Source organism: Mus caroli, unplaced genomic scaffold (genome assembly GCF_978045245.1).
Source record: "Mus caroli unplaced genomic scaffold, Mus_caroli_1 scaffold_12, whole genome shotgun sequence".
Taxonomy (NCBI): Eukaryota; Metazoa; Chordata; class Mammalia; order Rodentia; family Muridae; genus Mus; species Mus caroli.
In genome coordinates, this window is record NW_028227267.1 from 20,394,808 (window position 1) to 20,419,083 (window position 24,276).

General features: G+C 42.4%; 1 pseudogene; it reads right to left on the reverse strand.

Moving 5' to 3' along the window:
* Window positions 1-21,049: 21,049 nt before the first annotated feature.
* LOC110309672 (snRNA-activating protein complex subunit 2 pseudogene) lies at window positions 21,050-22,032 on the reverse strand (annotated as a pseudogene).
* Between the last annotated feature and the right edge of the window lie 2,244 nt (window positions 22,033-24,276).

A 24,276-nucleotide genomic window follows, 5' to 3' on the forward strand; every position in this document is an offset into this window, starting at 1 on the left:
ATACTGAGTGGAATGGAGGGAGGCAAAGAGGGAGGGAGGGAGGGAGGGAGGGAGGGAGGGAGAGAGAGAGAGAGAGAGAGAGAGAGAGAGAGAGAGAGAGAGAGAGAGAGAGAAAGAGAGAAAGGGAGAGAGAGAAAGGAAGTGAGGGAGGGGGAGGAGGAAGGGAAGGAGAGGGAGATAGAGATAGACATATACCTTTAATTTATGTGTGATTTGCTTTTGGAACAACCATAACCTGGAAAATAAACAGTAATTATGTACAAATGACTAAAACAAAATGCTTGTTGGTGGTAATGGAGCTTGGTGGTACATGCTTTTTATCCTCAGCACTCAGTAGACAGCGATAGGTAGACCTCTATGAATCCAAGGTCAGCCTGATTGATCTAGTGAGTTTCAGACTAGCTGGGGTGTTCCTAGTGATATATGGACACCATGCATTTGTCAATAAAACGGGAGGGCTAAAGAGATGGTTCAACAGTTAAGAGTGCCTACTGCTATTGCAAAGGACCTGAGTTCAATTCCCAGCACCCATGTTAACAGGCTCACAACATCCTGTAAATTCAGTTCCAGGAGACCTAATACCTATAGCTAACCCACACTCATCACCTGCCAGAGACACTCACACTAAAGGGCTAATGACATAGAAGCTGGGCACACAGCCTCCACAGCACAGAAATACTGCCCTTCTTCACTCTCATTAGACCTGCAGAGGTCAGGTGTAGAAGTTACATGGTTCTTCCTCCCATCCCTATGCTCTCAGAAATAAGACTCAGAATCAATGTTTATAAATACCGTGGCCATAGGTATCTATGGCTCTTCTCTGACTAGATCATAACTTAAAACAAGCCATTGATTCTAATCTGTATTCTGCCACGAGGTTGGTTACCTATGCTCAGGTACCATGTGTCTGTCTCATCATATCTTCCCAGGTGAATCTCCCATACCTGGCCCTATTCCAGAATCCTTTCTGCTTCTAGGATTTCCTATCTGCTATTTCCTGCTAAAGCCCTATGGCATATTCATTATTGACAGGTGTCACATCCATACAGACACAAGGTAATCTCTCTACAGTCAAGATCCTCTTCTCTTCTCTTCTCTTCTCTTCTCTTCTCTTCTCTTCTCTTCTCTTCTCTTCTCTTCTCTTCTCTTCTCTTCTCTTCTCTTCTCTTCTCTTCTCTTCTCTTCTCTTCTCTTCTCTTCTCTCCTCTCCTCTCCTCTCCTCTCCTCTCCTCTCCTCTCCTCTCCTCTCCTCTCCTCTCCTCTCCTCTCCTCTCCTCTCCTCTCCTCTCCTCTCCTTTCCTTTTCTTTTCTTCTTGCCTCAGTCAATTTTTATCTAACACATGAGGTTAAAAATAGTAAATAATGAATAATACACTCACAATGCACAGTCCCAGACAACCCCTGACCTCTGTCTCCACAAAGAAGGGCTTGATCTCATTTAATTCAACTGTACAAAAGCAAAATGTGGGAGGACTTTCATCTGCTATGGCCTGGTGTTTATTCCTGGCTGATAGCAGATGCTTAGTAAAAGTAATCGTGAGTTTATACTATTTAGAAAGAGTTGCTAATTAGATCACAATGACTTTTGAACTTTTCCTCTCTTCTTGTGCCATTGTGAAAATTACGGTACCCTCATAAGTTGTAAAGGGAAATAGAAAATTCTACTTCTGATCTTCCAAACACCTTGTTCAAATCCTGAATAGTTTTTCCATCATAAGCAAGAACCCCTCTAAACTTTCATGACACCAACCATCTCCTTCTGTGGTGTAAACACCATCAGCTCTGTAAAGCAGAAATTCCTGAAGCTATCTCCAAATTTCACAAGATCATTTGGGTTTGCCTGGTACTCTCTGTGTAGCTCAAGCTGGCATCAGACTTAGAGTAGTCCCCCTGCCTCAGCCTCTCAAATGCTGGGATTATAGGCATAAACCACCAAGCCTGGCTTAAATATCATCACATTAGGGATATACCCTTTACTTAAGAATTTGATACTATTTCACTGTTTAAAATTTTGTTTTTTAGATTTATTTTGTTTTATATGTATAAATATGTATTTATATGCATTTGCATGTGTTTTATCTATATGTATGTATACCATGCATGTATAGCATCATCACAGGCAAGAGAGGGTAGTGGATCCCCTGGTACTGGAGTTACAGATAGTTGTGATCCACCATGTGGGTATTAGGAATTGAACCAGGACCCTCTATAAGAGCAGTCAGTGTTCTTTAATGCTGAGCCATCTTACCAACTCTCATTTGTATTTTAAACATTTTTACTAATTTGGGGGTAGTGGTGGGGAGCACATCCCATAGAACACATATAGTCAGAGAACATCTTGAAGAAGTTGGTTCTCTCCTTCCACTACATGGGTTCTGGGATGGAACTCTAGTCATCAGGCTTGATAACATGCTCCCGTATCTTAGTTAGGGTTTCTATTGCTGTAAAGAGACACCATAACCACCAGTACTCTTAAAAGGGCAACATTTAAGTGAGGCTGGCTTATAGTTTCAGAGGTTTAGTCCATTATCATCATGGTGGGAAGCATGGCAGCATGCAGGCAGACATGGTGTTGGAGAAGGATCAGTGAGTTCTGTATCTTGATCTGCAGGCAGCAGAGGGAGACTGTCTGCCACACTGGGCATAGCTTGAGCATACGAGACCTCAAACCTCTCATCCACAGTGATACACTTCCTCTAACAAGGCCATACCTCCTAATTGTGCTACTCCCTATGGGACAAACATTCAAACACATGAGTCTATGGAGACCATTCCTATTCCAACCACCACACAACCTTACTCATTGAGCTGTCTTGCCAGCCTGCCATTTACTTTTACTTCAAGATTTATTAGATTTCCAATTCAAGAGTACATAATTTACCATCTAGTCATTTATTTAATTACTTTTCTCTGTGTGTTATAGCTGTCTCATAAGTGAAAGAAATGTCAACTTTAGAACTTGTTGTCTAATTGTGATAGACACAAATTTTAAAAAGATGACCCAGTATAGACTTTCACAATTAACACATGTCCAGGAATTTCAGTTTCTGCATGCTTTCCTTTTAATTTGCATAACAGCTTTTTTTTCCCCCATAGTAGCATACATAGACATTGAATAAAGCAAGCACTTCACAGATCCTTTTATTCAGTCCAGGACTCCAGGTCTGGTGAAGGAACAGTGTCACATACACTGACGTGGGGCTACCATCCCAATTAACTCAGTTTAGGATTTCCCTCACGGACATGCCTAGAAGTTTGTCTCCTAGATGATTTTAGACCCTGCCATGTTGGCAATAAAAGCATCACAATTCCCTTGTCAACTTGACCCTCTAACATATTCCTTGATTGGGGACCGAGTGACGAGTTGGGGAGGAAAGAGGGCAGGTCTGACCAGCACGTCTCAGTAGCTGGTATCAGTTCAAACGTCTGGAGTTTGATTCCAAGGAACTTGCTTTATTTTAGGCATATTTTAAGCACAACACAATTTGGTGAAAACTATTTTGGTGATAATTAACTCAATCCCACTTGCACAAAAGAGCAGACTATAAATCTCCTTGAGGAACAAAATAAGCTAAATACAGATTAGATCTGTAAAGTTGCAAAGTGCATGAAGACAGGTTCTATAGATCGTCTGGGGAAAAAAAATACGATAAGGGTATGGGCAAGACTTGGTCTCTAGCCACAGGTAGTGCAAAGGCCACCAGGTTATTAAGCATGTCTGCTCTCAGGCTTCTGGGAGGATAACAGGCATTGCACTCCTGCCCTTGAAGGAACAACCCTGTATACTTACCGTTCTAGGTTCAAGGGTCAGCAAGATAGCTCAGTGTGTAAAGGTGATTTCTGCCAAACCTGGTGGGTGATCTGAGTTTGATTTCAGTAATCTACATGGCAGAAGGAGAGAATGGAGTCCTGCATGTTGTCCTCTGCACAGTACACGTGTGCTATGGTGCACGTGTTTGGCCATGCTCAAAAAAATAACAAAATAAGATACAACAAAAATTAGTTTTAAAAGTTTTTAAAATGTGAAAGTTTGAGTCTTTTCTAAGACTCAGGTGACTTCTTATGCTGAATTCTTGCAATATAAAAAACCCAAGTTCTATATTTTCAGCATACAATGGCACAGATTAAAGGGGACATTCCTATTCCTATGGTGGCATAGCAATGAAAGATTAGAATAAAACAATCGCCAAATCCAGCAAGGCAAACACCAAGTCCTGCAGCTCTGTGTCCAGCATCTGTGGCCCATGATGGAGGAATCTGGGCTCTAAAGTGACTGGGAGACATGCCTCCCAAGCTCTGCAGCCTGCAGCACAGGGAAATCTCTCATCTTTCTCTAGGCCAACTTGTCCCATGCCTATAGCACTCTTTAGCATACGTCCAATGATCTCAGCATCTGTAACAACCTGGGGTCCCCACTGTATTTTAGGATCCACCACAGCAGCTTTATAAAATGGCCTCTTAAGATCTCTTTGCCAGGACTCTGACCCTGTCACATGTTGCTCAGCTATACAAGTTCTCTGGAACCTTAGTGCCAGGTTCCTTGGTCCCATCAGTCTGATGACTTTTATACCTACAAAGCCAGTACCATGTGGGTGATTCTAAAAAGTTTGGTTGCCAGCTCAAGACGTAGCCTTATCCCCTTGAACTGAAACTGCGGTGGTCTCAGTGTGCTTTCTGCAGCCTCAGGAATCCATTCAGAAGCCTTCATATTTCAGGATCCCTCCTATGAAATGAATTTCAGTTTTCACAAGATAGAGCTTTCAGGCAGTAGTCTTATAATCAGGGTGTCTTCCTGCCCATTGCCCCAGTGGGGCAGGAGATTCTCTTCAATGGCGATGCTCTTTCTAACAACTGGCCTTATCTACAACTTTATATTCTGCTCCATTTGTGCTCTGCTTCATGTAGACTTGGACAGGAGCAATGAACAGGAACAGCCTGAATGTTGTCCTGTCTTGATAGTTCTTCTCCCAAACAAACACGTCCCTATCTATTGAGTTCAGCTTTACTTAACCTCTTGGGACATGGGCAGAATGAAGGCATAGTTTTCTCCAGGACCCAATGTGAATGGCCTCAATCCAGAGGTTTTGTCTCCTTCTGAAACCTCAAGAACTGGGCCTCTGCTGCCTGTGTTTCTTTCAGCATGTTGATATTCCAAACTCTCACCAAAATGATCTTTTAAGTTCCAAACTCTTCTACATTTCTCCTGCAAATGAATTTCAAAGGCCTAAGAACCACATGGTCAAGCTTAATCACAGTTGCCCAATTCTTGACCTCATTTATGTGTGTGTGTGTGTGCGTGCATGTGTGATGCTACTTATCTCATCACTGTGATGAAATTCCTAAGAAGAACAACTGAAGAAAGGAAGGGCTTATTTTGGTTCACAGTATGAGGATACTGTGTATGTGCTGGAGAAGGCAGACACTGACACTTTAGGCAGTTGGCCATTGTGTGCAAAGTCAACACACACACACACACACATGCAAACATATATATACACACACACAAAGAGGAGGGAATCAGGCACTAGTGTTTGTTCCCTTTCTACTTTTTAGTAAGACCCAGATCTCATGGAAAGGTTCTTAGTTGGGCCATCCACCTCAACTCACCCAATCTAAAAACACTCTCACAGACATGTTGTATCATAGATAATTCTTGATCCTATCTTAGGCCCATTCATGCCCACACCTGCAGCTTTTCTTGGCAAATATCCCATGGTATTGGTACCTCCAACATCCTGGGTTATCTTTGTTTTTTGAGACAGGGTCTTGCTGTGTAGACCAGGCTTCTGCCAGGTAATGCTCCTAGCTCAGTCTCCTAAGGTTAGAATTACAGGCATGTGGTAACATACCTATCTATTTTCTTCCTGTTTTCTTCTTCTTCTTTTTCCAAGGAGGGTCTCATGTATCCTGGCTGACCTTGAACTCAATATTTAGCTGAGAATGAACTTGAACTGATTCATCTGCCAAGTCCTGGGATTGCAGGCATCCACCTCCACATCTGGATTTCTTTTCACCTTTTTCGTCATGTATTTGTTAGCTCAGGTTCATACTTTAGTACAGTGAAAGACATAAATATTCTTTTATTGTTTGTATATATTGTCTCATCTTGTAGGAAGTTTCCAAGTCAGGTTTTTATATTAGAATCTTTAATCCTATCCTGACCTGCAGGACAGTCGAACAGGGACTTGAGGGGCACCTGGAAGAGAATGGGGGACAAGAAATGCAAAGAACGGACAGCAAGTCAAGAGTCCTGATCAAGCTGACAAATTTTTATTTTTCCCACACAGGTTATATACTCATAGGAGTAGGAAGGGGGGTGTAGGGGGGTTGCTTGGGCAATGCACCTGTTCCCAGGAACAGGATATTGACAGGAAGATCAGAACTGAATGGGTTATTAGGCACCTATCTACAAGATTTATAGCTATTTGTTCTCTCTCTCTCTTTTTTTTTTTTTTTTTTTTTCGAGACAGGGTTTCTCTGTATAGCACTGGCTGTCCTGGAACTCACTCTGTAGACCAGGCTGGCCTCGAACTCAGAAATCCGCCTGCTTCTGTTCTCTGCTGACTTCAGGATCTATGTCTATTTGTACTCAGCTAGGCTAATACTTTCCCAAAAATACTGACTTTATGCCAGCAAGCACTTAAGGCAGTAAATGTTCAAACAAGGTTGCTCCTAACATAATCCAGTTGTTTTTCATTTTTTATGTATAGTGTGACTCTGGATTTTAGTGAACGTCAAATCCATTTTGTCATACACCGAGGTTCAATATCTGTGGGGCATAGTTTGTTCCCATAAAGTGTACTATATTTTTGCATAATCTATGCCAGTGCCTTGTTGTCTTGGTGATGGATGATTTAAGTTTTCAAGCAAATCTTGATGTCCAGGCGAATCTTTATGTCTTGGAAGGTCTTTCTCTTTTCTCTCTATATTGTAATATCAGATCATCAAAGCCTTTCATTGAATCATGTTGATGAGCTGAAGCCTTTATGGCGTATAGTCTCCCTGTCTGTGAATAGTGAATATAGTTTCATTTGAATCTTTTCTACAAATGTCTTGAATATTTTTTGATCTTAAAGATGCACACATTTGCATTTTTATGTGTCTCATGGGTTTCGGCTTTACAGATGGTATTTTCCCAGTGGCTTCTTCTTCTATATTATCATCCTTAAAACAACATTAGGTGAGTGTTACTGGTTATTAAACTTATAAGTTATATATTATAATCCTATTAATATCAATGATTCATCAATAGATTCTGGCTTATTCTTGTGCAGGTAACCACAGCTGCTGTAAGTTTCATGTTCAGTAGACTGCATTCCACAGCATGCCTCCCATATTCCAGCTTCTTTTTTTTTAATTTATTTATTTTATCTTCAGACACACCAGAGGACAGCATCAGATCCCATTATAGGTAGTTGTGAGTCACCATGTGGTTGCTGGGAATTGAACTCAGGACCACTGGAAGAGCAGCCAGTGCTCTTAACTGCTGAGCTATCTCTCCAACCCACCATCCTCCAGCTTTTATACTTTTTGTTTCCTCTTCTAGGATGTTCCCTGATCCTTGGTGGAGAGGGAGGGTGGTGCAGATGTCCCATCTATGGATAAACACTTAAGCCACTTACTCTCAGCACTTTGGACAGATTTCTACATTAAGCACTAACTACTACAGAAGGAAGCCTCTCTATCTAAGGTTGAAAGACGCATAAACCTATAGATATAAACATGAATATAACAGTTTGACAATAAAGCCCTTAGCAAAATAACAACATAGTCCATTCTAGGGCCCGTGACTTTCCTAACTTTGTGTCTTAGTTACTGTGATGGTTTGTATATTCTTGGGCCAGGGAGTGGCACCATTTGGAGGTGTGGCCTTGTTGGAATAGGTGTGACCTGGTTGGAGTAGGTGTGTCACTGTGGGTGTGGGCATAAGATCCTCACCCTAGTTGCCTGGAAGTCAGTCTTCCCCTAGCAGCCTTTGGGTGAAGACATAGAACTCTCAGCTCTTCCTGCACTATGCCTGCCTGGATGTTGCCATGCTCCTTCCTTGATGGTAATGGACTGAACCTCTGAATCTGTAAGCCAGCCCAAATTAAATGTTTTTTATATGACTTGCCTTGTCATGGTGTCTGTTCACAGCAGTAAAACCCTAACTAAGGCAGTTACTCTTCTATTGTGGCAAAACATTCTGACCAAGGCAACTTATGAAAGGAAGTGTTAAATTGGTACTTACAGTTTGAGAGGGTTAGAGTCCATGATGGCAGAGCAACCATGGAGGCAGCAATAGTTGACATCTCATATCTCAACTATTCCACAAGTAGGAGAGCAGAGAGAGGTACACAGAAAATGTCTTGAGCCTTTTAAAACCTCGAAAAAGTCTGCCTTTGACACACACCCTTCAACAGGGCCATAGCTCCTAATCTTTCCTAAATAATTCTATCAACTGGGGATCATGTATTCAAATATATGAGTCCATGGGAGCTGTGATGGTTTGTATATTCTTGGACCAGGGAGGGGCACCATTTGGAGATGTGGCCTTGTTAGAACAGGTGTGACCTGGTTGGAGTAGGTATGTCACTGTGGGTGTGGGCTTAAGACTCTCACCCCAGTTGCCTGGAAGTGAGGCTTCCACTAGGAGCCTTTGGATGAAGACATGGAATTCTCAACTCTGCCTGTACCATGCCTGCCTGGATACTGCCATGCTCCCACCTTGATGATAATAGACTGAACCTCTGAACCTGTAAGCCAGCCCCAAGTAAATGTTGTTTTTTTTTATAAGACTTGCCTTGGTCATGGTGTCTCTTCACAGCAATAAAACCCTAACTAAGACAGGAGACATTCTTATTCAAACCATCCCTCTTTTCTTTCTTTCTTTCTTTCTTTCTTTCTTTCTTTCTTTCTTTCTTTCTTTCTTTCTTTCTTTCTTTCTTTCTTTCTCTCTCTCTCTCTCTCTCTCTCTCTCTCTCTCTCTCTCTCTCTCTTTCTTTCTTTCTTTCTACTGGCTTTCTCTGTGTAGCACCATATGTATTTACTACCTTTGTATTGCTGTGATAGAATATCAGAACCGAAGCAACCTATCAGAGAAATGGTTTATTATGAACTTACGGCTCTAGAGAGATAAAAGTCTATGCTGGGTAGTTTTTTGTTGTTGATGTTTGTTTGTTTCATTTTGTTTTTCTTTTTTTGTCAACTTGACACAATCTGGAGTTATCTGAAAGAAGGAAACCTAAATTGAGAAAATGCTTCCATAAAGATCAGGTTGTAAGGCATTTTCTTAATTAGTGATTGATGGGGGAGGGCCCAGCTCGTTGTGTATAGTGCCACCCCTGGGCTGGTGGTCCTGAGTTCTATAAGAAAGTAAGCCTTGAGAAGCAAGGCAGTAAGTTTGAGTTCCTGTCCTGACTTTGTTCAATGATGAACAGTGATGTGGCGGTGTAAAGCAAACAAATCCTTCCTCCCTGGGTTAGTTTTGGACATGGTGTTGCATCACAGGAATAGAAACCCCAACTAACACAAAATCTATCACTATCGTGGCGGGAAAGTGTTGCAGCAAATATCAGTGAGAGCTCACGTCTCAAACCACAAGCAGGGAACAGAGTCAGCAAACCTGAAATGAGGCAACTCTTTAAATTCTTAAATCAACCACCCTAGTGACATACTTCCTCCATCAAGGGTATACCTCCTAAGCTTGTCCAAACAGGTCTGCCAATTGGATACCAAGTATTCATTCAAATCACCACTCCATGCCCTCCTTATGGTACAAGGCATACATTCTCTCCTGTGAAGAAATCAGAAAGCGTTTGGTTACTCCTATAGCATTTATGCCACTACTGCACCAGTGGGCACATTTTGCCTAGCATGTTGATATTTTAACATTAGTGGTCCAGGACTGGGTGAGATCATTTCTTCCCCAATGTTCTGCAAAGCATCTTCCTGCCCAATGAAATCTAGCTAGCCAAGGAGAGAGTTTTCTGGTCAGTTCAATATTGACATCTCTATATTCTGCAACCAGATGTGTGGTATCTTTAGCAATGGGGGGTGGGAGGGGTTACACCTAGTTATGTCAGGAAACCAAGAACAAGAACAAGAGCAACAGTTGTTCTTCTTCTGGAGCCTCTATGATCAATAACCTATGGCTGCACTGAAGGTTTCATTAAAAATTCATGTCTTCTGGGAAAGTATTGTCTACCCATGCATGGGACCTCTATTCAAACTCCTCCTCTTTTTACAGATTAGTGGGACTTCATAAGGCTTCTATATACACCTCTAGTCTGGGCTAACCCTCTCTTCCTCTCATTTTTTCATTTTTGTGTCTCCATCTCTACTTAAACCTTTAACCTCCTATATTTATATTCCTTATCCTGCTCTATCATGACCCAGGTGGCCTATTGTCCTCTCTTATTTTGCTTTTTAGTGGGTTACAAGGCTGCACATTTCGACATCTCTTTACCACACACATTTTGCTATGGCTAACCCTTCTCTGTCCTCTTCTCCTCTCCCATCCCCTACTCTCTGTTTGAGTATGTCTTTATTCCCCAACTTTGTCTTAATTTTAATCTATATTTTACTATCCCCATCTTCCTTAGTGTCTTCGCTTTCTTTACCTAACTTTCTAGGAAGGATCACGGGTGTAATGATAGATTAGTGACATTAGGAAGACAAATGTTGTTCTTGTTTTTACAGGAGTGCTCAGCATATCACCATTATGGAGGATATTTGTCAGAGATGTATTGTATTTATCACCCTGAGTTTAAAAAAAGCTCACTTTCCTTTAGACACAGATGGAAATTTTTGTTATGTTAGTTTTATCAACCTTTTCCTTAATCTAGTGGTAAATCATTTGTTTTTCTTATTTTTAATTTATAAATATCAGATGTATACTAATACATTTTTCTAACATTAGAGCAGCTTATATATATTTTTTGCAACTTATATTTTTATATAAGCATGTTGGTCATAATGAATACGCATAATGCCAGGAGCATACCACCAACCCTACCTAGGCCTTTTCTTCTTTTGGTGTGCACGATGATAAGGCTTGAGTTTTTCCTTTCTTTTAGTCTTCTTGTCTTCATACTGAGGTTATACAAATTGTATAAAATGATTTGAGCCTGTTGTAATTTGTTTTTACTGCTGTGATAGACACCAGACCAAAAGAAGCTTGGAGAAGAAAGGGTTTATTTGGTTTACATATCCTGGTCATAGTTCATCATTGAGGAAAGCCAGGGCAGAACTCAGGCAGGCAGGAACACTGAGGCAGGAACTAAAGTAGAGACCATGGCAGAAGGCTGCTTACTGGCTTGCTAAGTATGCTTCCCTCCCACATCTTTCATTAACCAATAAAATACCCCACAGACTTTCCTATAGACCAATCTGATGGAGGTAATTCTTCAATTGTGTTTCTCGCTTCCTAAAAGACCTCAGTTTGTGTCAAGCTGGTGAACAATTAACCAGCACAGAGCCTTACTTTCCCCTTTAAAAAGTCACTAAAACAGGATATAAAAATTAAAATTAGTTGTTTATGGAAATTTTTGATATGTGTATCTTCATTTTAACCTACAACCTCCAAAGTGAAGTATAGAGGCAGAGGCATGGAGAGGCTGACAGTTTCAAAGTTGAATAATAAATTAGGATGAAAATAATTAGCGTTAACAATTCTGCTTCCCTGCAGTGTTCACAATGTGTAGCTAACGAGAGAGAAAAGAAAGTAATTATGAATTGTGAGACCCAGCTCTGCTTGTGCAGATAGCAAAGGCAAAAATTAAAAAAAAAAACAAAACTCCAAACCTCCATTGAAAGAAAGACAATCCTTCTGTACAGAAGACAAACGGGAGCTGATTGCCTCTTCTCTCTGGGAGGCATCCATAGAGGACTGATGCTCTCTACCCTCCTTAGAACGCTATGTTGCCATAGACACAGGCTAGGACCCAAATTCCCTCCCCTTCCCACATTTCACAAAAGGAGTGTTGATTGAGAGCCAACACATTCATGAGAAAAGTGTATACATAAAAGGAAAAATAAAATTAGCATGCAAGTTTCTTCCCTTCCTAACTCCATTCCCCCAATCCTTCTCAGCCAATGAGCGGAGTGGCCTGCTGACTGGCAACTATGTATGGTCAGTCACTCATTCTTAGCGCATTCAAATGCAACTGAGTGGGCAAAGTATACAGTAAGAAGCTTTTCTGTTTTAATTTATTTCTCATGTAACTATATCACCTTAGTCACACCCAATGACATTATTCGTCATTAGAATAACTGCTGTTATTTTACACCATTCTGTATCATTCCAGGAAGACAGGCTATGTAAGTTCCAGCCTTGCATTACAAGTTGGAGAGTAATCTAGAGCTTTCCAAAAACGAATTGATTATTAATCGTCTAATTAAAATTAAAATATAGGGGGCTGCTGTCTTCCTTTGGCTCCCAGCACCAACCAGTGGTTAAGAGCACTGACTGCTCTTCTGAAGGTCCTGAGTTCAAATCCTAGCAACCACATGGTGGCTCACAACCATCCATAATGAGATCTGATGCCCTCTTCTGGTGTGTCTGAAGACAGCTACAGTGTACTTACATATAATAAATAAATTTTTGAAAAATAAAATGAAATAAAATATACGAATACTTAAAAGTGCATCCCCCAGACTGTAGACCTCTGTTATAGGGATGTTCACTGAGAGTTAGGACTTGCTTCGTATGGTGGTTAGTGTTGATTGTAGTCTTCACAGGGTTCAGAATCACCTGGGCGACAAACCCCCAGGCTTACTCCCAAGAACTCTTTTAGATTAGATTAGCCTCTGAGCTTGTCAATGAGAGATTGTCTTAATTAGGCTAATCAAGGTGTGAAGATACAACCTAAAAAAGGCCACTACATCCTAGAGGCATGGGTCCAGGTCCACATAAAATGCAAGAAGTGGGCTGAGCACAAACATTCATTCATGTTTCCGTGCTCCCTGAGTTCAGTGTCAGCAGCTGCCTGAAGCTCCTACCACCATGCCACCCTCACCACCATGGGCTGCACCCAAGAATTGTGAACCAAAATAGCCACTTCCTTCCTTAAGTGCCTTTTGTCAAGGCACTTCACAACAGCAACAGGGAAAGAAAGCGGCCTCTTCTCTGTATGTGAGTGGAGCTGGGGGGGGGGGGACCCAGAGCCTCACACATCAGACAGTGTTCTACAGTGAGCTACATCCACAGCTGTTTTGAAATGTGGTTTTTCTGCACAGTTTTGGCTATCTTGGAACTTGCTCTATAGGCCAGGCTGGCCAGGAACTCAGAGATCTGTCTGCATAATCAGACTGGCCACAAACTCAGAGTCCCACCTGTCTCTGCTTGCTAAGGGCTGAGATTAAAGCCCTGCACCACCTTTCCTCGCCTATTTAATGTTCTTTTCCCATCTCTTGGCCACGGAAGCAAAATGAGTAGTATGATTTGGAACTGTACACGTGCCCCTTCCCAAGGATGGACTGAGCACATTTTACTACTGTCCTATTGTTTGAATTTTTATAGACCATTGAACCAGTTTTAGAAATTGCTCATTTTTTCATGATTTAAAACATTGACAATAATTTTAAGTTAGCACACAAAGCCTGTGTTTGTCGTACCTTGCTTGTAGTTCATGCCGATCCTCCCCATCCCTCTCTACTCCCCACTGCTTGCTGCTATCCTTCCTCCTCTGAAGTACAAGTCCCCTTCTTCTTCCATTCCACACTTGTGGATATTTATCTCTCCTAGTCCCCTTAGAAATTGGTTGTAACAGGCTGAACTATGCTCCTCGAAAGCTCATGTGTTGAAGCTCTGCCTAGCCAGTACCACGGAATGTTACTGTGTTTGGCTGACAAGAACATTTGCAGAAGTAATTAAGTTAAAAAGAAAACGTTGGGGTGGACGACTGGTGTCCTTATTAGAAGAGGAGATTTGAATGCGAAGCCCCAAGAGATGAATGTGCTGTTTGCAAGCCAAGGACAGATGCCTCAGGAGAAGCAAAGCAGTCAACACTTGAGACCCGGGGCTTTTGGTTCCCAGGAGGTTTTAAACTTCTGCCACCAGATCCCTGGTATTTTGTCATGAAAGCCCCAGAAAATGGCTAGGCTGAGGAGGAAAACCATCAGGCAGAGGAGATGCACCCTCAGGCCAAGGAGGTAAACCATTAGGTGTCAGTGAGAAGATCCTGAGAATTCGTCTGTTTTATAAGCCACAACCTGAGGCTTTCAGGAAGGGAGTCTTCACAGAAACTGAAAAGCAAAGATCGACATTTACCTATAAACACCCCAAAAGTCACTTGTGACTAGCATCCACTAGCCTGGAAAGATAGCCCCAAGTGAACCAAACACTCAGTGGAATTACATTATGCAGAAGCCTGGCATAGATTCAGTGTGTTTGTGGGTTAATAAGTTATAAACGGTTCTATATCCTTTTCTGGGCCTTTTTCCAAAAGGAATTATTTAATTTGGGATACATTTTTGCATGTGTATAAATGTTTAATAAAGTATCTCCTGAAACTGCAAATTCCTAGGAAGGTTTCCTTGAGGTGTTTTCTTTCTTTTTTAATGTGGAATTCTTGTAACATAAATTAGCTGGTTTAGGGTGAACAGCTCAGTAGCATTAATTACATTCACAATACTGTGCAGCTGATAACTCAATCTAATTACAAAACATTTGTATCTCTCCCAAGTAAAATCCTTAACCATGCAGCAGTTCCTGCTCACTGCTGTCTTCCTTTGGCTCCCAGCACCAACCAATCTATGTTCTGTCTCGACAGATTCACCTGAATACTTCATGTGAACAACTTGTCCTCTGGCAATGGCCTTAGTCCTTAACACAGGATTTTCAGGATTCATTCATGTTACAATATCTACTAGTACTTTGGTCTGCTTTGATGGAATAGTGTTCCACTGTGTGTATCTGCCACACTTTCTTGATACATCTTTCCCCTTATATTGAAAATAGATTTTTTTCCCTCACATATTCTGTCCTCTTTATGGTTTTCCCTCCCTCTCCTCCTGATTCCTCCTCCACCCTCCCATCCAGATCTACTTCTCTTCTGTCTCTCATTAGAAAACAGGCTTCTAAGGGATAATAATAAAATATAAGATAAAACAAAAACTGTCACTTTACAGTTGGACAAGACAAACAGAAGGAAAAGAGCCCAAGAGAAGGCACAAGAATCAGAGACCCACTCGTTCCCACACTCAGGACTCTCATGAAAGCGCTAAGCTGGGAACCGTAATTTATGTACAGAGGACCTGGTGCAGACCTGTGAAGGCCCCGTGAATGATGCTTCGGGCTCTGTGAGTTCACATGAACTTTGATGAGACTTGTTTTCTTGGTGTTCTTCATCCACTCTGCCCCTCATACTCTTTCTGCCTCCTCTTCCTTGGTGCTCTCTGAGCTCTGAGGGGAGGGATTGGCTAGAGACATTCATGTAGGGATGAGTGTTCCAAGGTCTCTCACTCTCTGTAATGTCTGGTTGCAGGTCTTTTTTTTTTTTTTTTTTAAAGCTCTCTCTCTTTTAAAAAAGATTTATTTTACTATATGAGTACACTGAGGCTGTTTCCAGACACACCAGAAGAGGGAATCAGACCCCTTTACAGATGGTTGTGAGTCACCATGTGGTTGCTGGGAATAGAACTCAGGACCTTTGGAAGAGCAGACAGTGCTCTTAACCACTGAGCCATCTCTCCAGCCCCTGGCTGTAGGTCTTTGTTTTTATTCCCATCTATTGCAGGAGGAAGCTTCTCCAGTGATGGCCAAGCAAGGCACTGATCTGAGAAACAGCAGAAGCTCTGTAGGAGTCGATTTATTGCTATGGGATTTTGTTTTGTTTTGTCTTGCTGTTTTTAGAACAGTAGAATTTGGTTTTACCCTAGGATCCTGGGCTATGTAGTATATAATTTTTTGTTACCCAAGAAGTACCCTATATGGGTTCCATATTGTGGAGTGGGCCTGAAGTCAAAGCAGATATTGACTGATAATCCAGAGTTACTACATTGGAGAAGACTGATTTCACCCCCCACACACACACACACACAACATGAATAAATGACGGTTCCCTTGTTAACCTTTACCCTAGTGGGTAGAATTTCATTAATTCATTTATTCATGTTCTCAGGAATCCCACAAACACTAAACTGGAAGCTATACTATAAGTGCTGAGGCCCTGTGAGTGCTGCCTCAGTCTCTGTGAGTTCATGTGAGCTTTGTTCATGTTGATTTAGAGTCTTAGATTTGACCTTGGTACAAGGAGATAGGAATGGATCAATTCACATTCTTCTACATGATAACCGCCAGTTGTGCCAGCACCATTTGTTGAAAATGCTGTCTTTTTTCCACTGGATGGTTTTAGCTCCCTTGTCAAAGATCAAGTGACCATATGTATGTGGGTTGATCTCAGGGTCTTCAATTCTGTTCCATTGGTCTACTTGTCTGTCGTTATACCAGTACCATGCAGTTCTTATCACAATTGCTCTGTAGTACAGCTTTAGGTCAGGCATGGTGATTCCACCAGAGGTTCTTTTATCCTTGAGAAGAGTTTTTGCTATCCTAGGTTTTTTGTTGTTCCAGATGAATTTGCAGATTGCCCTTTCTAGTTCCTTGAAGAATTGAGTTGGAATTTTGATGGGGATTGCATTGAATCTGTAGATTGCTTTTGGTAAGATAGCCATTTTTACAATGTTGATCCTGCCAATCCATGAGCATGGGAGGTTTTTCCATCGTCTGAGATCTTCTTTAATTTCTTTCTTCAGGGACTTGAAGTTCTTGTCATACAGATCTTTCACTTCCTTAGTTAGAGTCACGCCAAGGTATTTTATATTGTTTGTGACTATTGAGAAGGGTGTTGTTTCCCTAATTTCCTTCTCTGCCTGTTTATCCTTTGTGTACAGAAAGGCCATTGACTTGCTTGAGTTAATTTTATATCCAGCTACTTCACCGAAGCTATTTATCAGGCTTAGGAGTTCTCTGGTGGAATTTGTAGGGTCAATTATGTATACTATCATATCATCTGCAAAAAGCGATATTTTGACTTCTTCTTTTCCAATTTGTATCCCCTTGATCTCCTTTTGTTGTCTAATTGTTCTGGCTAGGACTTCAAGTACAATGTTGAATAGGTAGGGAGAGAGTGGGCAGCCTTGTCTAGTCCCTGATTTTAGTGGGATTGCTTCCAGCTTCTCACCATTTACTTTGATGTTGGCTACTGGTTTGCTGTATATTGCTTTTATCATGGCTAGGTATGGGCCTTGAATTCCTGATCTTTCTAAGACTTTTTATCATGAATGGGTGTTGGATTTTGTCAAATGCTTTTTCAGCATCTAACGAGATGATTATGTGGTTTTGGTCTTTGAGTTTGTTTATATAATGGATTACATTGATGGATTTTCGTATATTGAACCATCCTTGCATCCCTGGGATGAAACCTACTTGGTCAGGATGGATGATTGTTTTGATGTGTTCTTGGATTCGGTTAGCAAGAACTTTATTGAGGATTTTTGCATCGATATTCATAAGGGAAATTGGTCTGAAGTTCTCTATTTTTGTTGGGTCTTTATGTGGTTTAGGTATCAGAGTAATTGTGGCTTCTTAGAATGAGTTGGGTAGAGTACCTTCTGTTTCTATTTTGTGGAATAGTTTGTGAAGAGCTGGAATTAGGTCTTCTTTGAAGGTCTGATAGAACACTGCACTAAACCCATCTGGTCCTGGGCTTTTTTTGGTTGGGAGACTATTAATGACTGCTTCTATTTCTTTAGGGGATATGGGACTGTTTAGATCATTAACCTGATCTTGATTTAACTTTGGTACCTGGTATCTGTCTAGAAACTTGTCCATTTCATCCAGGTTCTCCAGTTTGGTTGAGTAGCCTTTTGTAGAAGGATCTGATGGTGTTTTGGATTTCTTCAGGATCTGTTGTTATGTCTCCCATTTCATTTCTGATTTTGTTAATTAGAATGCTTTCCCTATGCCGTCTAGTGAGTCTGGCTAAGGGTTTATCTATCTTGTTGATTTTCTCAAAGAACCAGCTCCTCGATTGGTTGATTCTTTGAATTGTTCTTCTTGTTTCCACTTGGTTGATTTCACCCCTGAGTTTGATTATTTCTTGCCATCTACTCCTCTTGGGTGAATTTGCTTCCTTTCGTTCTAGAGCTTTTAGGTGTGTTGTCAAGCTGCTAATGTGTGCTCTCTCTAGTTTCTTTTTGGAGGCACTCAGAGCTATGAGTTTTCCTCTTAGAAATGCTTTCAATGTGTCCCATAAGTTTGGGTATGTTGTGGCTTCATTTTCATTAAACTCCAGAAAGTCCTTAATTTCTTTCTTTATTCCTTCCTTGACCAAGGTATCATTGAGAAGAGTGTTGTTTAGTTTCCACGTGTGTGTTGGCTTTCTATTATTTATTTTGTTACTGAAGATCAGTCTTAGTCCATGGTGATCTGATAGGATGCATGGGACAATTTCAATATTTTTGTATATGTTGAGGCTTGTTTTGTGACCAATTATGTGGTCAATTTTGGAGAAGGTACCGTGAGGTGCTGAGAAGAAGGTATATCCTTTTGTTTTAGGATAAAATGTTCTGTAGATATCTGTCAGATCCATTTGTTTCATAACCTCTGTTACTTTCACTGTGTCCCTGTTTAGTTTCTGCTTCCATGATCTGTCCATTGGTGAAAGTGGTGTGTTGAAGTCTCCCACTATTATTGTGTGAGGCGCAATGTGTGCTTTGAGCTTTACTAAAGTATCTTTAATGAATGAGGCTGCCCTTGTATTTGGAGCATAGATATTCAGAATTGATAGTTCCTCGTGGAGGATTTTACCTTTGATGAGAATGAAGTGCCCTTCCTTGTCTTTTTTGATGACTTTGGGTTGGAAGTCAATCTTATCAGATATTATAATGGCTACTCCAGCTTGTTTCTTCCTACCATTTGCTTGGAAAATTGTTTTCCAGCCTTTCATTCTGAGGTAGTGTCTATCTTTTTCTCTGAGATGAGTTTCCTGTAAGCAGCAAAATGTTGGGTCCTGTTTCTGTAGCCAATCTGTTAGTCTATGTCTTTTTATTGGGGAGTTGAGTCCATTGATATTAAGAGATATTAGGGAGAAGTAATTGTTGCTTCCTTTTATTTTTGTTGTTAGAGTTGGTGTTCTGTTCTTGTGGCTGTCTTCTTTTAGGTTTGTTGAGGGATTACCTTCTTGCTTTTTCTAGGACGTGGTTTCTGTCCTTGTATTTGTTTTTTTTTTTTTTTCTGTTATTATCCTTTGAAGGGCTGGATTCGTGGAAAGATAATGTGTGAATTTGGTTTTGTCGTGGAATACTTTGATTTCTCCATCTATGGTAATTGAGAATTTGGCTGGGTATAGTAGCCTGGGCTGGAAATTGTGTTCTCTTAGTTTCTGTATAACATCTGTCCAGGCCCTTCTGGCTTTCATAGTCTCTGGTGAAAAATCCGGTGTAATTCTGATAGGCTTGCCTTTATATGTTACTTGACCTTTTTCTCTTACTGCTTTTAGTATTCTATCTTTATTTAGTGCATTTGTTGTTCTGATTATTATGTGTCGGAAGGAATTTCTTTTCGGGTCCAGTCTATTTGGAGTTCTGTAAGCTTCTTGTATGTTCATGGGCATCTCTTTCTTTAGGTTTGGGAAGTTTTCTTCTATAATTTTGTTGAAGATATTTGCTGGTCCTTTGAGTTGAAAATCTTCATTCTCATCTACTCCTATTATCCGTAGGTTTGGTCTTCTCATTTTGTCCTGGATTTCCCGGATGTTTTGAGTTAGGATCTTTTTGGATTTTGTATTTTCTTTGGTTGTCGTGCCGATGTTCTCTATGGAGTCTTCTGCACCTGAGATTCTCTCTTCCATCTCTTGTATTCTGTTGCTGATGCTCGCATCTATGGTTCCAGATTTCTTTCCTAGGGTTTCTATCTCCAGCATTGCCTCAATTTGGGTTTTCTTCATTGTCTCTAATTCCCTTTTTAGGTCTTGGATGGTTTTATTCAATTCCATCACCTGTTTGGTCTGGTTTTCCTGCAATTCTTTAAGGGATTTTTGTGCTTCCTCTTTAATGTCTTCTACCTGTTTAGCAGTGTTCTCCTGCAATTCTTTAAGGGATTTTTGTGCTTCCTCTTTAATGTCTTCTACCTGTTTAGCAGTGTTCTCCTGTATTTCTTTAAGTGTGTTATTAAAGTCCTTCTTGATGTCCTCTACCATCGTCATGAGATATGCTTTTAGATCCGGGTCTAGCTTCTCCGGTGTGTTGGGGTGCCCTGGACTGGGTGAGGTGGGAGTGCTGGGTTCTGATGATGGTGAGTGGTCTTGGTTTCTGTTAGTAAGATTATTACGTTTACCTTTCACCATCTGGTAATCTCTGGGGTTAGTTGTTATTGTTGTCACTGTTTAAAGATTGGAGCAGATGCTGTGTTCCACTCACCAGAAGTCTTAAGATCCTGTGGCGGGTGTCGTGGGTAGCTGGCGGTTGTCAGCTGACCCTGCGCCCTAGCTACCCCGGTGCTGGTCAGACCGGAAGAGGCTTGTGGCCCTACTCAGGCTGGTTTTCTGCTTCCCTAACTAATGCAGTCTCAGGTCCCGCGAGCAATTGGATTGGAGCAGAAGCTGTGTTCCACTCACCAGAAGTCTTAAGAACCTGTGGCAGGTGTTGTGAGTAGCTGGCGAGTGTCAGCCGACCCTGCGCCCTAGCTACCCCGGTGCTGTCAGACCGGAAGAGGCTTGTGGCCCTACTCAGGCCGGTTTTCTGCCTCCCCAACCAAAGCAGTCTCAGGTCCTGCGCGATTGGACTGGAGCAGAAGCTGTGTTCCACTCACCAGAAGTCTCAAGATCCTGTGGCGGGTGTCGTTGGTAGCTGGCGGGTGTCAGCAGACCCCGCGCCCCAGTCACCCCGGTGCTGGTCAGACAGGAAGAGCCGTGCTTCACTTTCTAAGGCTGCTGGTTTATACAGCATCTGAAGGCTTAGCCTATGGCTGAACACTGTGTCAGGAAGTCCACAATCAAGTTCCAATACCAGTGGTGCTGGACTGATGTTCTGGACAAAAATCAGCATATCTCATCTGCTGTACTCCTCACCTCGAAGGGCTGGGGACCTGGCTCACGAGGCCCAGGGGTACCAGGAACGGGTTCAGTGGGCAGATCCCAACTGCTTTCCAGGCCAGCCTTGGCTCTATGGGCTCAGAAGCTTGAGGACTAGCTCGGTCAGGCTCCTCTGGCCCCGTGGAGCCAGTCCCTCCATCTTCAGTCCCAGGCCTGGGCCTCTTCTCTCCAGGGAGAGAGGTCTGGGGAGCCATCAGTTGAGCATATGTTTTGGTCATATGTTCCAGCAGGGCTGTGCAAGGCAGGTGGGACAGTTCCTCTGGAAGTGCCATGAGCAGGTTAAGGACCCCAGCTGACTCAGCTGCTGAGAGCTCAGGGCCATGGCCACCTCTGGAGGAGAAGGAAAGGTATTTGTAGATCTTCTCAAAGTCCACAGCAAAGTCTCTGTCTGTGGAGGATCCAGCCAGGGACTTGGTGGGGGCATCAGGGTCAGGGACAGTGACCTCTGAGGCAAGGCCAGAGGTCTCAGGGTTGGCTCCAGAGCCTTAAGGTCAGGGACAGAAGCCTCACGAGTGGGGCCAGCAGCAGTCATAGGGACAGGCCCCTAACCTTCAGATGCAGGATCCTTCTGTCCATCTTGGTTGCTCAAGAACACCAGTGCCTTTCCACGGGCCTTTGTGGGCTTGCCCGGCCTGGAGTGCAGGAGGCTGAGGGGTTCTGCAGCAGCAATGGTGAGCACCTGGGAGAAAGCTGCAGTCAGGGCTTCCTCCAGTGGGCCTGTTAGTTTCTCAGCAAGATCCATCCATACCTCTACTGAGGCTGGGAGCTGTGTTTCTTGATGCCTTGGCCCCTCTCTGCCACCTGGCTGCATCTTCTGAATGGCCTCTTGAACCTCCCAGTCCTTGAGCTTCTGGATAAAGTGGCAGATCTCTGCCTTGCAGCGGCCTTGCAGCTCCTGGGCCAGCTCTGCGGCGTCTGGCTCTGGCTGGCCCCGCCGAGCCTGAAGCAGCCTCATAAAGTGAATTGGGCAATCTTCTCTATTTCTATTTTGTGGAATGATTTGAAGAGAATTGGCATGAATTCTTCTTTGAAAGTCTAGTAGAATTTTGCACCAAAACCATCTGGCCCTGAACTTTGGTTGGGAGATGTACTGGCTGGTTTTATGTCAACATGACAGATGCTCAAGTTATCTGAAATAATGGCACCTCAATTGAGAACATGCTTTCATAAGATCCAGCTGTGAGGCATTTTCTTAGTAATTGATGAGGAAGGGCCCAGCCCATAGTATGTGGTGCCATTCATGGAAGCCTCTGAATAATCTAATCGAGGCCTAGAATGTTTTCAGCCTCTGCGACTTGCTGCTGAATAAGATCACCCTTTCATAATTTTTTTCTGAACTCTGGCTGTGAAAGATTCCGAGAGGAGCCCCTCGCTCAGGCCTCAGGACAATAGCAGACACCCAAGAACTCACGATAGACCAAGCTTGATGCAAACCACATGAAGCTTTATTCGGGGAAAGCCAGAGCTCTGGGGACAACTCATATCCCATGCAGGGGTAGAGGAGTCGACCTCGAGGGGAAAGAAGACCCAGTTTTTATAGGCCCTCAGGGGGGAAAGGGGAAAGGGGAAAGGGGGGGGGGAGTAGGGGATTTCCAGATCTAAACAATGTCTATTCTAAAATGATTGATTCTTCAAGAAATGGGTATGGGAGGGAAACAAGGAAAGAGTCTAATGAAGGTGCAGCACTCCGGATTGATTCTTCAAGAAATGGGTATGGGAGGAAAACAAGGAAAGAGTCTAATGAAGTTGCAGCACTCTGGATTGGCCCCGACTATGGTTGCTGGGGAGATTTCCTGACTCTTTCCCAGCAACCAATATCACAAACACCTGGCAGTGAGGTGCAGCAATGGGCACACAGCTGGTCAGAACATTGGCAGACACACAGGTTCGAGGAGCGGCCAGAGCATTGTGCACCTCTATTTTTCTAAATCAGTGAAGCTAGTTCTACTAACAATGAAATCTATTTTGCCAATTTCAGGGCTTCTGTGACCTTTTACATTCTGTCAGGATCTTTCAGCTGGATCAACTTAACTGTTATGGTTCAAACTCCTCTCCCAGCTGACTGAGTCAATCTGGCTTCTCTCTCTTGGCTTCTCCTGAATTGCTTTCCTTGGCCTGATATTAATTTTGGCACTCTGTTTTAATCTTCCAGCTCCTTCCTGTTCTCTTGTTCATCTTGTCTTTACCTGTGTTGAAGTATCCTCAGCCAGTATTTTTGTCTTCCAGATGTCCCCGAGTGAGACCCTGAGATGCAGATCGATGCAAAAGCAAGAGATTTATTTCCTGGTTCATCAGGGTTGACTTTCAATTAGTCCCTCATGGCGAGTTACTAAGAAGGTGATCCTGAATGGCTACTACAAGCAGTTTTTATACTTTTTAGGGGCTCAGGTTACATCAGCAAAGTTATGGTTCAAACTTATTGGCTAAGCTTATTGACCTTTAAATCTATTGGCTAGCAAGCATGATGCACATTTGAACTCTACCTGGGACTTTCCAGAGGGTCAGGGACTATCAGTCAGTACATTCTGAAATTTTTTTACTCAAGAATGTTCCTGTGTGTGGAGAATGGAACTTGGCCTAGCCTTGACTCTTGGCAGGAGGGGGAAGCTGTAAGGAGGGTGTGGGACTGGAAAACCCCTTAGGGTCCCTCAGTGTCTAGCCTTGCCTTCTCTTTAATCTGTCTCTGCAAAAACTCTCCTGGTAAAACTGTTCCCCTCACCCTCTCTGTGCTGCTCCACTCTCCCTCTCAACTCTACTGCACTGTTCTCCACAAATTCTACTGTATTCCTGGGGTGTACTGTCTTCTTCCTGTACTGTCTATTTCTCCCTTAAGTAGTTTCCCTTTCCTCTCTCTTTTTTGAGAGTTGAGCATATCCTATTCTGTCAAATCTTTCTCTGATTTGTCACTTTTCCTGCCACTCTATTAGACATCATTTTCAAATATGAGTGCTTTCTTCTACAAACTAAATTTAAGTTCACTGTTTGGGGTTAAAGGCAAATACTAAAGTTGTGTCTGCATTTCAGCCAAAGGAATTAACAGTGTGTGCTAAGTGTGAGTTACACTCTAACTAGAAACAGGTTCAGATATCCTGTAACATGTGCAGGCATCCACAGCTGCTATGTGTTCTTGAATGCAAAGGCACCAATACTGCAAGGTGGACCAGTGTGCCTATGGGGACAAGTTGACAGTCTTGAGCAT